At 42.1% G+C, this 15946-nt stretch overlaps 3 non-coding genes across 3 annotated transcripts; 2 read left to right on the plus strand and 1 right to left on the minus strand.

The window, feature by feature from the left end:
- The first annotated feature begins 346 nt into the window (after window positions 1-346).
- On the plus strand, window positions 347-431 carry TRNAQ-CUG (transfer RNA glutamine (anticodon CUG)). Its single transcript is given in 2 exon segments — window positions 347-374; window positions 378-431. It is a non-coding gene; the product is annotated as a tRNA-Gln (tRNA).
- Window positions 432-6061: 5630 nt separating this feature from the next.
- Window positions 6062-6145, plus strand: TRNAP-UGG (transfer RNA proline (anticodon UGG)). Its single transcript is given in 2 exon segments — window positions 6062-6098; window positions 6110-6145. It is a non-coding gene; the product is annotated as a tRNA-Pro (tRNA).
- Window positions 6146-14148: 8003 nt separating this feature from the next.
- Window positions 14149-14231, minus strand: TRNAS-UGA (transfer RNA serine (anticodon UGA)). The gene is given in 2 exon segments: window positions 14149-14184; window positions 14195-14231. It is a non-coding gene; the product is annotated as a tRNA-Ser (tRNA).
- Between the last annotated feature and the right edge of the window lie 1715 nt (window positions 14232-15946).

Genomic DNA, 15946 nt, shown 5'->3' on the forward strand with positions numbered 1-15946 from the left:
CGTCATTACGCTTTGCTGAGTTCTAAAGTTGGAGATCACCTTTTCTGGGGTAATTATGATCTAATAAATATCATCTGATTTTAGAACCCTCAGCATTATTAATCTACACTCTCTCTCTCTCTCTCACACACACACACACACACACACACACACACACACACACACACACACACACACACACATGTATATATATATATATATATACATATATATATATGTATATGTATATATATATATATATATATATATATATACATATATATATAATATATGTATATAATATATATCACAGCCAATGCATAATCAAGTTAGAGTAAGTATAATACAACTAACCCTACAATATGTTAGCTCGCTAGCTCAGTTGGTAGAGCGTTACATATGCCGACTCTGAACAATCGTAAAGGCCACAGGTTCGAGTCCTGTGCGAGCTATAACCATTTTCTTGACCATTTGTCTTTTCCTCGCCATTCCCTCTTGCAAAGTTTTCCTCCCCTTTTCCAGATTATACGGCCAAGGGGAGGGCGAGGGACACGAGAGGAAGGTCATCCTCTCTTTTAATGATTTGTCTTCATCTCAAAACATCGACACTGTGCGTTTAGCTTTAGGCGTCACAGACCAACTACATATTAATTGTGTTTCTCTGGTTCCACTGTTCACGCTGACTCACTGGCTCCTTGCCCAGTGTTTCTGTTTCTGCTCCTTGTCTTTTTGTACGGCTATGAGACATGAACTGACTTGGAGAGGCGTTCTGACGTCTTTAGTATAAAGTACCTTCGGAGGACTATTGGGTATGGTCATAGTACGAGGTTTCACCACACTTTTATATGTGTGTGTTGGGGAGTGACAGTGTCACGCCTTGGGGATGGTAGCGCCTTTAACGTGCGACATGACTTCAGTCCATTACGAGGACTTCGCAGACAATGGTGACGGGTCTTCAGCACGTTGATGTTGATGCTCTTGTCAGCTGCACTGGCAAAGGATTACAAGACACCCTGCATGCCGCCGTAGAGGTCTACACAAGAACAGGGTTGGTCGCAAACCCCAGCAAAGCTAAGTCCCTCTGTCAAGATCACAACCCTTTTGATCCCGTACCTATTTTCCACACTGTTCGCTCACAGCTGGATGATGGCGATAACTGTCTACCTTGCGGCTCTGAACTACGTGTGGGCTGGAACAACAAGGAAGATGTCTTGAGTCTGATCGGCTTAGCTTGCTCAGCCTTTGGTAGACAATGCAAGACAATGGTCGAGAACTAAGTTGTTGCTCCCTCCAATTTCTGCGTTCTTCTCCTTTTCTGCAGTTCATGGACCTTCTTCCACCTTCGACGAATGCGTATTGTCTACAATTTAGCTGCGCAGACGTGCAAAGGCAGCATGGTTTGCTGGCCACGTCGGGTGGGATTCCTAGTCCTTGGTTTCCTTAAATTGACGATGCTAACACCACCCGTCCCCACGTGTGCCAGCCCTAGAGCACAACCTCTGTGATATTATAATTCCTTACAATTAACATTTTCTGTTCATCACCTGTTTTGCCAGCACTAAATTCTCAAATGATAGCTCACAACTTTTCTCTCATGTTTGTCTAATACAGTGGTTCTCAAACTTTTCTATCTAACGGAACCCCTTAACATTTGCTGGTACTCGGCGGAACCCCCAACGACCCCCTCCTCATCAAATAGAGACGGACCCACTCCCATATAGATAGAACTCTCCCCAACACACACACACACACACACACACACACACACACACACACACACACACACACACACACACACACACACACACGACTAAATGAAAGTGCAAAAATGGGTACAGTACTCAGCATCACAATTCTTACCTTTTTAACAAACTTTTCTGAAAGACGTAAAAGATTTAAAGACTAACCGTCGCCAACACATACAGTATATAGTCGTACACTCGCACAGTCTCTCTCCCTCTCTCTCTCGTCAAATGCAAAAGATTTCATCACTTTCATATTTCATTTTATTCATTCCTGTTCAAATAAATAATTATATCTTACTTTGCCACGGAACCTTTGAAAGGTCTTCATGGAACCCTGGGATTCCGCGGAACACAGTTTGAGAACCAGTGGTCTAATAGAACACGTGAGGAAAAGAGAAAGAGATAAAAAGCATTTGGATAAGAGGGGCGAGAGAGGGAGATGTCCGTGACTGAAATTACACAGATACTATGAGAGGGGCAGCTAGAGAAAGAGAGCCAGAGCGTGAGAAGTTTCGAGGGTATGTGAGTATGACTACTACTACTACTAGTAGTTTTTTTTTTCTAATTTTTTGAAAACGACTTTTATCCTCGTGGAATTGTGTGATGAGAGCAGTCAGGATCTGTCTTCCACAGACAAAGTTCATTGACCCCGCTCTTGCCAATGACTAAGGTCGACTACCCTTTATATTTTACATGATTTCACTTTAATGAAGCCTAACACAGTTCTTTTATCTTACTTTCTACTACAGTGCTCAAAATGGGAGTTTTGTATGTGCGTTGATTTAGGGTGTGGGGACTTGGTACTTCTTAGTCATAGGGGAGCTGATCTTAGGAGTGACAACGATAGTCTACATCATATGGATGCTACACTACTGCTGTTTGTTTGTTATTTTTTTCCGCCATCACCCCTGCCAGACGAGCGTAGAATGCCTTTGTCTTTGGACCCATCCCGCCTAAGCTCGTGAGAGTTATCGGAGTGAATGAGACCTGGTCTGTATTCGCTCCTCGTACATCCTGGTTTTTTGTATTTTCCATTCTCAGGAGACGCCTCAACATTTAGATTACTGTAACAGGGAGCCATTGGATCACATATATCAAAGAAGGCCAGTTGTCCTCGTGTCCAGAAACCTCTTCCTCCTATTACTACTACTATCTTTTACGTGATTGTTCACATGTAAAGGACTACTTCCGAGTTTTAATAATCATATAGTCATGCACTTCAAATCTGGTTTTCTTTAACTAGTAATGTTCAATTCCATTTTCTCTTATGGTATGATTGGTGATGGATATTGCATCATTAGAGGAGGAAGCGATTAGTCAGGCGTTTGCAATGAAGGCAGTAACTTTTACTGTATATTTGTTTTGCGTCTGTTGTAGCTAAAGAGAAAATGTCGATAATTTGAAGTGAAAATAAATGGTGGGTAGGGAGAACGTTGCTGTGATGTTCTCGGTCCTGTCTTGAGGTGGGTAATCTCGACATAAGTGTTTGAAAGAAATAAAGGTTTGTAGCTCGCACAGGACTCGAACCTGCGACCTTTGCATTACTGAATGATTCAATTACAACGCTCTACCTACGGAGCTAGCGAGCTCTTCCTAAAGAAAGATATTCAATTATATTTAAAGTAGCTTTCACCGTGTCTGTGTTATACAAGTTCGAACTAAGATTAATAATAGATGCAAACAAGAGGTAATACATGTAAAAGTATCGACCCAGAATGGATAATCTGAAACAATAATGGAATATACAATAGACTGATGACAACGAAAAAGTATCATAAATTCGAAGATGAGGCGATGCTTTCAGAAGGGTGTGTGTGTTGGGGTGAGTGGGCTTATAAACCCCGCCTGTCTACAGACACCTACATCCAAATCGATCTATCTACACACACACACACATACACACACACACACACACACACACACACACACACACACACACACACACTTAGGCGCGCACACACACACACACACACACACACACTTAGGCGCACACACACACACACACACACACACACTTACACACACACATAGACATGCACATACATATACATACACATACAAACATACATATATATATACACAGACATGACAGAATTGAATAGACACCAAGAGAAATCGTTTGATTGATCAAATAAGCAAGTGATATAGTTAAAGTGCTTATAAATGGTCACAATATGAATAACTGATACTTGGTTGACATACCTTTTGCTTTTTTCAATGCAAGGACCCTTCTAGGCATGCTAGTGATTAGTTCACGAATATCATCTTGAGGAATTTCTTGCCATGTTTCCCGTAGTAATCCTAAGAGTTCGGGCTTTGAAGATGGCTTCCTGTTCTTTTTGCGAAGTTGTCTGTCTAATATGCCCCGGAGGTGTTCAATAGGGTTCGTATCCGGGGACTGACTTGGCCTTGGGAGTTTCCTGATTCCATTTTGGCTCAACCAATTTTGTGTTCCTTGAGCAGTGTGACAAGGACCTCCATATTCCATAAATAGAAAAACATTTTTACTCATTCTACCACTGGAGAATATTGGAATGAGTCCTTCCTCTTATATAGAAACATATTTGCCTGAATTGATGCTTCCTTGACACTCCACAAGCTCTGATCGACCATCACTCCAAATTGCACCCCACGCCATTATTGAAATGCCCTATATTTCACTGTTGGCTGCAGTCTTTTGAGGTCAAACTCTTGACTACAGAGTCTCCAGACCCACAATCTTCCACTCTCAGAAAATAATGCGAATTGTGACTCATCAGAGAAAATGACAGTGCTCCAAAAGGCCACAGGTCTCTCCAGCATCTCAACAGCCCAATTCCTTTCTGCGCTTGATATTGGCTGGACGAAGGAGCGGTTTCCATCTTGTAGCTCTGCCATAGTAACCCAACTTGTGGAGATACCTGACAGGTGTTCTGGGACTGACATCAGCTTGTGCTGCTATGTCAGAGGCCTTGCAACGTGGATCCTCTTCGACATTTCTTTTGACAAGATGCAAGGTTCATTCTGAGGGCCCGGGACGACGTGAATAAGGTTTTGTGCCATTCCTGCCCCCCTTTGGTGGATTGTACGATTACTCTATTAACAGTAGAAAGGGGTATTGACAGATTTTTAGATATTTTGCGTTAACTAAATCCACCTTCATGTTGACCGACAATACGACCTCGCTGAAATTCAGATAGGCCTATCGCTCTTTCTTTTGTGGCATGCCTGATTAATCTTGTATGCAATGTGAAACATAAATCTAGGCAAATATAACATATTAGGTAAATTTGAATAACATTAAGCATTAAATAAGAGCAGAAATGAATTTTTCTTGGTGTCTATTCAATTCTGTCATGTCTGTATATATATATATATATATATATATATATATATATTATATATATACATATATATATATATATATATATTATATATATACATATATATATATATATAAGCCGCGGGCTTCGCCCTCTCCGGCTTCGCCGGGGGCTTGGCTGCGCAAACAGCAATCCCTCGTTTTCCCCTTCCCCCGCGGCCGCGGGGCGGAACCCCAACACAAGATCCCCAACACGAAGAAGAACCCGAAGAACACGAAGTAGAATGCGAAGAACAACGCGAAGAAGAACGCGAAGAAGAACGCGAGGAAGAAGAACGCGAAGCAGAATGCGAAGAACGTGAAGAAAAACGCGAAGAACGCGAAGAAGAACGCAAAGAACGCAAAGAAGAAGAGAAAGAAGAAGAACGCGGAGAAGAGGAAGATGAACGCGAAGAAGAAGAAGAACGCGAAGAAGAAGAAGAAGAAGAACACGAAGGAGAAGAAGAAGAGGAACAAGAAGAAGAAGAAGAGGAAGAAGAACGCGAAGAAGAAGAGGAAGAAGAAGAGGAAGAAGAAGAAGAATAGCAACTGACCCCGACTTACCGAAGCGCTTTTTCAAGAATATTTTTAGGACAAAGTGTCACCGTAATACCACCTGTCCCCGACTTCCACATCGTTTTTTAGAGGAATATTTTTATTTAGACTTATATATATATATATATATATATATATATATATATATATATATATATATATATATATATATATTACAGGTGAAAAATGTAATGACACATTTGTCAATCACGTCGAAACCACTGTTGGAGTAGAAAAGACTGGAAACGGGGAATCTATATATTTCGATTGCAAACTGCAATCCGCTTCAGTAGATAGAATTAAGAGAGAGCGTGCTGTTTAATTAGTACCCTTAACAAAAGAAAGGGGAACATGGGAAGGTATCTCTACCCTCGGCTCACTCCGTACGTGACCTCACGTGTAAACTACTTTAAATAAAAATAAAGTAACCTTCAGTAATGTGAGCTCGCTAGCTCAGTTGGCAGAGCGTTGCACTTGGCCCTTTCAGAATTCGCAAAGGTCGCAGGTTCGAGTCCTGTGCGAGCTATAATCCTTTATTTACTACGATCACTGACCTCGAGACCACCCACTCCAAGACAGGACCGAGGACACCACAGCGACATCATTCTTTTCCACCATTCATTTTTCATTTCAAATCATCGACATTGTCTCTTTAGATACAAACGTCGCAAAACAAATATTGAGTAAACGTCTCTGCCTACATTCCAAACGCCTGACTTATCAGTTCCACCCCCAGACATAAGATAAAATTGAATTGAACATTCCTAACTAAAGAAACCAAAATTGGAAGTGGATGACTATATGATTATGAAAACCCTCGGATGTAGGTCGTTTATATGTGAACAACCACATAAATGATAGTAGTAGTAGTAGTAGTAATGGTAGAAGTAGTGGTAGTATAATAGTAAGAAAAAGAGGAGGAGGAGGAGGAGGAGGAGGAGGAGGAGGTTTCTGGACACGGGGACAAGTGTCTTTCTTTGACATACGAATATCTGATCTAATGGCCCCTTGTTACAATGACCTAACTCCTGAGAATGAAAAAAAAAAAGAAAAAAGAAAAAAAAATCAGGATGTACGATGAGCGTTTACAGAATGTAGATCAAGGCTCATTCACTACTTCGATAACCTTCGCAATATCGGTCGCAATTGGTCCAAACGCAAAGCCATTCAACGCTCGTCTTGCAGACGTGATGGCAGAAAAAAAAAAGAAAAAAAAAAAAGAAAGAAAAAAAAAAAAATATATATATATATATATATATATATATATATATATATATATATATATATGTATATATATATATATATATATATATATAACCAAAGAGCAGTTTAGTGGCGTGGATGAGATGTAGACTATCATTCTTACTCGTAAAATCAGCTCTCCTATGCCTAAAAGTTACCAGGTCCCCACCTGCTAAATCAACACACAAAGAAAACTCCGGTTTTGAGCAGACGGTAGTAGAAAGTAGGATGAATTCATTTCTGTCTTAGAATTCATTAAAGTGAAATGGAAAAAACATAATAGGGCAGTCGACCACAGCCATTGGTGGGAGAGGGAGGGGTCAATGAACTATGTGGGTGACAGGTCTTGACTGCTTTTAGCACACAATTCCATGAGGATGGATGTGGTTTCCAAAAAATAAGAAAATAAAAACAGTAGTACTAGTAGTAGTAGTAGTAGTAGTAGTAGTAGTACTAGTCATACATACTCTCGAAACTCCTCACGCCCTGGCTCTCTTTCTCTAGCTTTTATAGTATCTGTAATTTCAGTCCCGAACACCCCGTCTCTCACCCCTCTTATCCAAATGCTTTTTATCTATTTCTCCCTCACGAGTTCTCTCAGACAGGCATGAGAGAAAAGTTGTGAATTATCATTTGAGTACTGGCAAACCAGGAGGCGATAAGAAAATGTCAATTATAAGGCGTTATAATATCACAGAGTTTGTTCTCTTGGGCTGGCACAGTTGGGACTGGTGTTTGGATCTTCAATTAGGGGGAACGCCAAGCCGAGATATATATAAAACATATACACGCACACTCACACACACAAACCGAGTTATCCGGGGGAAGTCTAAGGTTTAGTCCCGCCACGTTTCATACACAACATATCTGAAAATTACTTTGTGCATCTTTTATTTTACAAAAATGACAAAAAAGAAACATTATATACTGCTCAATGGAATAACATTATTCGGATAACTATAATACTAGATACGATGCTCTATATCGGATACGTATCCGATATCTATCCGAGAGCCCAACTTTTCCCATAAATCTCAGAGAACGATCCGATATATCAGTTGTGTATTCGAGGGCATGAAATTGTGGAATTTATCCGATATTTGAAGTATTTGGTTCCGACTTAAGCGGGGTTTAACGTATGGGAAGCGCACTTGCTTTCCAAATTCAACATAGATGTCGAACAACCAGAATATACGCGCACACACACACACACACACACACACACACACACACACACACACACACGAAGAGTAGAAACCCGTAAGGGTTATGATAACAGGGCAAAAGTTGCTAAGCTTGTATTGATTATGAGCGTGTTTGTTTGTTTGTATGTGCGTGTGTGTGCGGGCACCTACTGGGGATGTGTGTGAGGGCGTGCGCGTGTGTATTTGAACGAATCTAAATAAATCGTGACTGCATAGACGTATTGTTTATGTTCGACCATGCCTGAATAGATATAGATGCATTTGTTTGACCGATGATGTGTGTTTCCTCGTGCATTGGGGAAGAGTGGTGGGAAGTCGATTGCCTCACCAGTATTATCACCATAACTTGCAAGGAACTATACTTTTTCGCCGTCATTACGCTTTGCTGAGTTCTAAAGTTGGAGATCACCTTTTCTGGGGGTAATTATGATCTAATAAATATCATCTGATTTTAGAACCTTCACCAGTATTAATCTACACACTCTCTCTCTCTCTCTCTGTCTTCTCTCTCTCTCTCTCTCACATACACACACACACACACACACACACACACACACACACACACACACACATGTATATATATATATATATAATACATATATATATATATATATATCACAGCCAATGCATAATCAAGTTAGAGTAAGTATAATACAACTAACCTCACAATATGTTAGCTCGCTAGCTCAGTTGGTAGAGCGTTACATATGCTGACTCTGAAAAATCGTAAAGGCCACAGGTTCGAGTCCTGTGCGAGCTATAACTCTTTTCTTGACCATTTGCCTTTTCCTCGCCATTCCCTCTTGCAAAGTTTTCCTCCCCTTTTCCAGATTATACAGCCAAGGGGAGGGCGAGGGACACGAGAGGAAGGTCATTCTCTCTTTCAATGATTTGTCTTCATATCAAATTATCGACACTGTCCGTTTAGCTTCAGGCGTCACAGACCAATTATTAATTGTGTTTCTCTGGTTCCATTGTTCACGCTGACTCACTGGCTCCTTGCCCAGTGTTTCTGTTTCTGCTCCTTGTCTTTTGTACGGCTATGAGACATGAACTGACTTGGAGAGGCGTTTTGACGTCTTTAGTACAAAGTACCTTCGGAGGACCATCGGGTATGGTCATGGTACGAGGTTTCACCGCACTTTTATATGTTTGTATTGGGGAGTAACAGCGTCACGCCTTGGGGATGGTAGCGCCTTTAACTTGCGACACGACTTCAGGCTCTTACGAGGACTTCGCAGACAATGGTAAGGGATCTTCAGCACTTTGATGTTGATGCTCTTGTCAGCTGCACTGGCAAAGGACTACAAGACACTCTGGATGCCGCCGTAGGGGTCTACACAAGAACAGGGTTGGTCGCAAACCCCAGCGAAGCTAAGTCCCTCTGTCAAGATGACAACCCTTTTGATTCCGTACCTATTTCCCACACTGTTCGCTCACAGCTGGATGCTGGCGATAGCTTTGTCTACCTTGCGGCTCTGAACCACGTGTGGGCTGGAACAACAGGGAAGATGTCTTGAGTCTGATCAGCTTAGCTTGTTCAGCCTTTGGTAGACAATGCAAGACTATGGTTGTTGCTCCCTCCAATTTCTGCGTTCCTCTCCTTTTCTGCAGTTCGTGGACCTTCTTCCACCTTTGACGAATGCGCATTGTCTACAATTTAGCTACGCAGACGTGCAAAGGCAGCATGGTTTGCTGGCCACCTCGGGTGAGATTCCTAGTCCTCACGTTCCTTAAATTGAAGATGCTAACACCACCCGTCCCCACGTGTGCCAGCCCTAGAGCACAACCTCTGTGATATTATAATTCCTTACAATTAACATTCTCTGTTCGTCACCTGGTTTGGCAGTACTCAATTTTCAAATGATAGCTCACAACTTTTCTCTCATGTTTGATAGAACACACGAGGAAAAGAGAAAGAGCTAAAAAGCATTTGGATAAGAGGGGCGAGAGAGGGAGATACCCATGACTGAAATTACACAGATACTATGAGAGGGGCAGCTAGAGAAAGAGAGCCAGAGCCTGAGGAGTTTCAAGGGTATATGAGTATGACTACTACTACTACTACTACTACTAGTAGTAGTTTTTTTTAACGACTTTTATCCTCGTGGAATTGTGTGGGAAAGGAGATGTGGGTCTTTGTAAGTGCATATGGGCCGGGCAGTGAGAAGAACATGGAAGAAAGGGAGGCCTTTTGGATAGATTTAAATGAGTGCATAGAGGGTTTAGGAAGAAATGTCAATGTAATAGTACTGGGAGACCTTAATGCTAGGGTGGTAAATGGTCCTATCGATGGAGTGGTTGGGAAGTGTGGAGTTCCAGAAAAGAATCGTAGTGGAGAGTTGATGGTGGAAATGTGTCTAGAAAGAGAGTTGATGATAGCAAATACAGTGTTTCGGAAGAAAGTCAAGCATAAGTACACATGGGAGAGGGTGGTGGAGGGAAGGGTGGTAGATAGAGCGCTAATGGATTATGTAGTGGTAAATAGGATTATGATAGGAAGAGTTAAGGATGTACATGTGCTAAGGGGAGAGGGTGGGGGAATATCAGATCATTTTTTGGTGGAAGGTAAGCTGAGAGTGGAGGATAGATGGAGAAGGAGGAAAGGGACAAAAGGAAGGGAGGTTCTTAGAGTGAACTCCTTGAATGAAAAGGAAAAGGAGAAGGAGTACGAAAAGAAGCTGAAGGAGGAGTGGGAGGGAGTAAAGGATAGAGCAGAGATGGGTGTGGAGGAGGAATGGGGATGGTTCAAGGAGGGAGTCTTAAAGTGTGCAAGGATGGTGTGTGGAACAAGAAGGACAGGGGGAAATAGAAGAAAGGGTAGTGAATGGTGGGATGAGGAAACAAAGAAGGCTGTAGAAGAGAAGAAGCGAGCATTCACAGATTGGTTACAAAAGAGGACAGGGGAGTCATATGAGACGTACAAAGAAAAGAAAAGAGAAGTAAAGCAAAAGGTAAAGGAGGCAAAGAGGAGAGCAGATGTGAAATGGGGTAGGAGTGTGACAGAAAATTTTGAAAGTAATAAAAAGATGTTTTGGAAAGAAATTAAGAGAGGAAGAGGAGGCGAATCAAGTAGGGAAGAAAAGGTAAAAGGTACAGATGGAGAGTTGATAATGGAAGAGATGGCAGTGAGGGGAAGATGGGCAGAATATTTTAGGGAGTTGCTGAATGTGAAGGAGGATAGGGAAGGAAAGATAGCTGCAGTGGGAAATGCGAAGAAAATGAGAGTGATGAGTGAGGAGAATGGAGGAGAAATAAGGAAGGATGAGGTGAAGGCAGCTGTAAAGATTATGAAAGCAGGTAAGGCACCTGGTCTGGATGGATGTCATGCAGAATGTCTGAAAAAGGGAGGTGCAGTGATGGTGGACTGGTTGGTGAGGTTATTTAATGTTTGCTGGAGAGAGGGTAGAGTACCGGAGGACTGGAGTAGTGCCTGTATAGTTCCTCTTTACAAGGGAAAAGGGGACAAGTGTGAATGTAGTAATTTAAGAGGGATTAGCCTGTTGAGTGTAGTAGGGAAGGCTTATGGGAGGATCTTAATTGAGAGGATTAGGAGAGGAACAGAGGGAGTAATTGGTGAGGAACAGTGTGGATTTAGGACGGGTAGAGGTTGTGTAGATCAGATCTTTGTGGTAAGACAGATATGTGAGAAAGCTATAGGAAAGGGGAAGGATGTTTTTTGGGCTTTCATGGATCTGGAAAAGGCTTATGATAGGGTAGACAGAAAGGCACTGTGGGAGGTTATGCAGATTTATGGGATAGGAGGAAAGCTTTTGGGAGCTGTCAAGAGTTTTTATGAGAGTAGTAGAGCATGTGTTAGGATTAGAAATGGAGAGAGTGAGTGGTTTGAAGTAAAGGTGGGACTTCGTCAAGGATGCGTTATGTCGCCCTGGCTGTTCAACTTATACATGGATGGGGTGGTGCGAGAGGTGAATGCTAGGGTAGTGAGTCAGGGATTGGAGATGGTTAAAGAAAATGGAGAAAAGTGGGAGGTGAGCCAGCTGTTGTTTGCGGACGACACTGCGCTTGTGGCAGGGTCAGAGGAGGGATTGAGGAAGCTGGTGGCAGAGTTTGGGAGAGTATGTGATAGAAGAAAGCTAAAGATAAATGTGGGTAAAAGTAAGGTGATGAGATGTACAAGGGGTGAAAGTGGCAGTAGACTGGAAGTGAACATTAAGGGAGAGCGACTGGAGGAAGTGGATAGTTTTAGATACTTGGGTGCAAGTGTAGCAGGAAAAGGTGGAGTGAAGGTGGAGGTAGAATGTAGATTGAGAGAAGCGAGTAAATGCCTTGGTGGTTTAAAGAGTGTAATGAGGAATAGACATTTGGGAATGGATGCGAAGAGGAGACTGTATGAAGGAGTGATTGTGCCAACAGCACTGTATGGGGCAGAAACGTGGAACATAAGAGAAGAAGAGAGAAGGAGTTTGAATGTGTTTGAGATGAGGTGTCTGAGAAGTATGGTGGGGGTTACTAGGCTAGATAGAGTGAGAAATGAGGAGGTGAGGAGGAGAACAGGGGTGAAAAAGGATTTGGGAGATAGGGTTGATGAAAGAATATTAGGATGGTTTGGACACATGGAAAGAATGAGTGAAGAAAGACTAGTAAAAGAGGTATGGAAGGCTGATGTGGAGGGAGTGAACATGAGGGGACGTCCTAGGATGAGGTGGATGGATGGGGTGAAGGGGGCTTTGGGGAAGAGGGGAATGTCTGTTGAGGAAGGAAGGGAGAGGATGGAAGACAGAGGTGAGTGGAGAATGGTTGTATATGGATGATGTTGTGACTGCATGAGGAGGAATGGGCGGGGAAGTGGGGGGTGGGGTAGTATGTGTGAGTAAATTTTGACGCAGCCCGAAGGGATTTCTCCCCGTCCTCGCCTTATATGCAAAGGGGGACGGAGAGGGGGGGTCGCTGATTAAATGAAACGGCCTCGCTGTGGATGTACTGTGTCTTGCGACACTGCTTCTGACCCAGGGCGGTGGGCAGGGTGCAGGGATGACCCGTCATCCAGGAGGTGCTCAGATGAGAGGAAGGGTGGGAGGGGTGTGGAGTGTATTTAGGGATGAAATGGGTGCGAGTGTTTTTATGCCTTTCCCTTTTTGGCTACCTCCCTTGGAAGGGGGAAAAAGCCTTGGTATATGTATGTATGTATGTATGGAATTGTGTGGTGAGAGCAGTCAGGATCTGTCTTCCACAGACAAAGTTCATTGACCCCGCTCTTGCCAATGACTAAGGTCGACTATCCTTCACATTTTACATTATTTCACTTTAATGAAGCCTAACACAGTTCTTTTATCCTACTTTCTACTACAGTGTGCTCAAAATGGGAGTTTTGTATGTGCGTTGATTTAGGGTGTGGGGACCTGGTACTTCTTAGTCATAGGGGAGCTGATCTTAGGAGTGACAATAATAGTCTACATCATATCGATGCTACACTACTGCTGTTTGTTTGTTATTTCTTTTCAGCCATCACCTCTACCAGACGAGCGTAGAATGCCTTTGCCCTTGGACCCATCCCGCCCGAAGTCGTGAAAGTTATTGGAGTGAATGAGCCCTGGTCCACATTCTGTATACACTCCTCGTACATCTTGATTTTTTGTCTTTTCCATTCTCAGGAGACGCCTCAACAGTTAGATTACTGTAACAGGGAGCCATTGGATCACATATATCAAAGAAGGCCAGTTGTCCTCGTGTCCAGAAACCTCTTCCTCCTATTACTACTACTATCTTTTACGTTATTGTTCACATGTAAAGGACTACTTCCGAGAGTTTTAATAATCATATAGTCATCCACTTCAAATCCCGTTTTCTTTAACTAGTAATGTTCAATTCCATTTTCTCTTATGGTATGATTGGTGATGGATATTGCATCATTAGAGGAGGAAGCGATTAGTCAGGCGTTTGCAATGAAGGCAGTAACTTTTACTGTATATTTGTTTTGCGTCTGTTGTAGCTAAAGAGAAAATGTCGATAATTTGAAGTGAAAATAAATGGTGGGTAAGGAGAACGTTGCTTTGATGTTCTCGGTCCTGTCTTGAGGTGGGTAATCTCGACATAGGTGCTTGAAAGAAATAAAGGTTTGTAGCTCGCACAGGACTCGAACCTGCGACCTTTGCATTACTGAATGATTCAATTACAACGCTCTACCTACTGAGCTAGCAAGCTCTTTTTAAAAACGAATATTCAATTATATTTACAGTAGCTTTCACCGTGTCTGTGTTATACAAGTTCGAACTAAGATTAATAATAGATGCAAACAAGAGGTAATACATGTAAAAGTATCGACCCAGAATGGATAATCTGAAACAATAATGGAATATACAATAGACTGATGACAACGAAAAAGTATCATCAATTCGAAGATGAGGCGATGCTTTCAGAAGGGTGTGTGTGTTGGGGTGAGTGGGCTTATAAACCCCGCCTGTCTACAGACACCTACATCCAAATCGATCTATCTACACACACACACACATACACACACACTTACACACACTTACACACACACACAGACATGCACATACATATACATGCACATACATATACATAGCTATTTACAGAATCATGAAAGGCATAGAAATTACTGATAGAGAAACTCTGATCAAATGGGATGACAGAAATACAAGAGGACACGGAAAAAAAATAAAAAAAGACAGCTATAGAAGAGATTTGAAAAAGAACAGCTTTCCTCACAGAGTAATAGACAGTTGGAACAAGTTAGATGAGAAAGTGGTGTGTGCAAAAACAATACATGAATTTAAAAATGGTTTAGATAAAATGAGATATGAAGACGGGACCGTACGAGCATAGCTCCCCTTCCCGTAAAATACAACTAGGTAAATACAACTAGGTAAATACATACAAACATACATATATATACACAGACATGACATAATTGAATAGACACCAAGAGAAATCGTTTGATTGATCAAATAAGCAAGTGATATAGTTAAAGTGCTTATAAATGGTCACAATATGAATAACTGATACTTGGTTGACATCCCATTTGCTTTTTTCAATGCAAGGACCCTTGTAGGCATGCTAGTGATTAGTTCACGAATATCATCTAGAAAAATTTCTTGCCATGTTTCCCGTAGTAATCCTAAGAGGGCTTTGAAGATGGCTTCCTGTTCTTTTTGCGAAGTTGTCTGTCTAATATGCCCCAGAGGTGTTCAATAGGGTTCGTATCCGGGGACTGACTTGGCCATGGGAGTTTCCTGATTCCATTTTGGCTCAACCAATTTTGTGTTGCTTGAGCAGTGTGACAAGGAACTCCATCTTCCATAAATAGAAAGACATTTTTACTCATTCTACCACTGGAGAATATTGGAATGAGTCCTTCCTCTTATATAGAAACATATATGCCTGAAGTTATGCTTCCTTGAGACTCCACAAGCTCTGATCGACCATCACTCCAAATTGCACCCCACACCATTATTGAAATGCCCCCATATTTCAATGTTGGCTGCAGTCTTTTGAGGTCAAACTCTTGACTACAGAGTCTCCAGACCCACAATCTTCCACTCGCAGAAAATAATGCGAATTGTGACTCATCAGAGAAAATGACAGTGCTCCAAAAGGCCACGGGTCTCTCCAGCATCTCAACAGCCCCATTCCTTTCTGCGCTTGATATTGGCTGGACGAAGGAGTGGTTTCCATCTTGCAGCTCTGCCATAGTAATCCAGCTTATGGAGATACCTGACAGGTGTTCTGGGACTAACATCAGCTTGTGCTGCTATGTCAGAGGCCTTGCAACGTGGATCCTCTTCGACATTTCATTTGACGAGATGCAAGGTTCATTGTGAGGGCCCGGGACGACGTGAATGAGGTTTTGTGCCATTCCTGCCCCCCTTTGGTGAATTGTACGATTACTCTATTAACAG

This window comes from Oratosquilla oratoria, chromosome 9 (genome assembly GCF_046742065.1).
Source record: "Oratosquilla oratoria isolate Oo_2021 chromosome 9, ASM4674206v1, whole genome shotgun sequence".
In the NCBI taxonomy this organism is placed as follows: Eukaryota; Metazoa; Arthropoda; class Malacostraca; order Stomatopoda; family Squillidae; genus Oratosquilla; species Oratosquilla oratoria.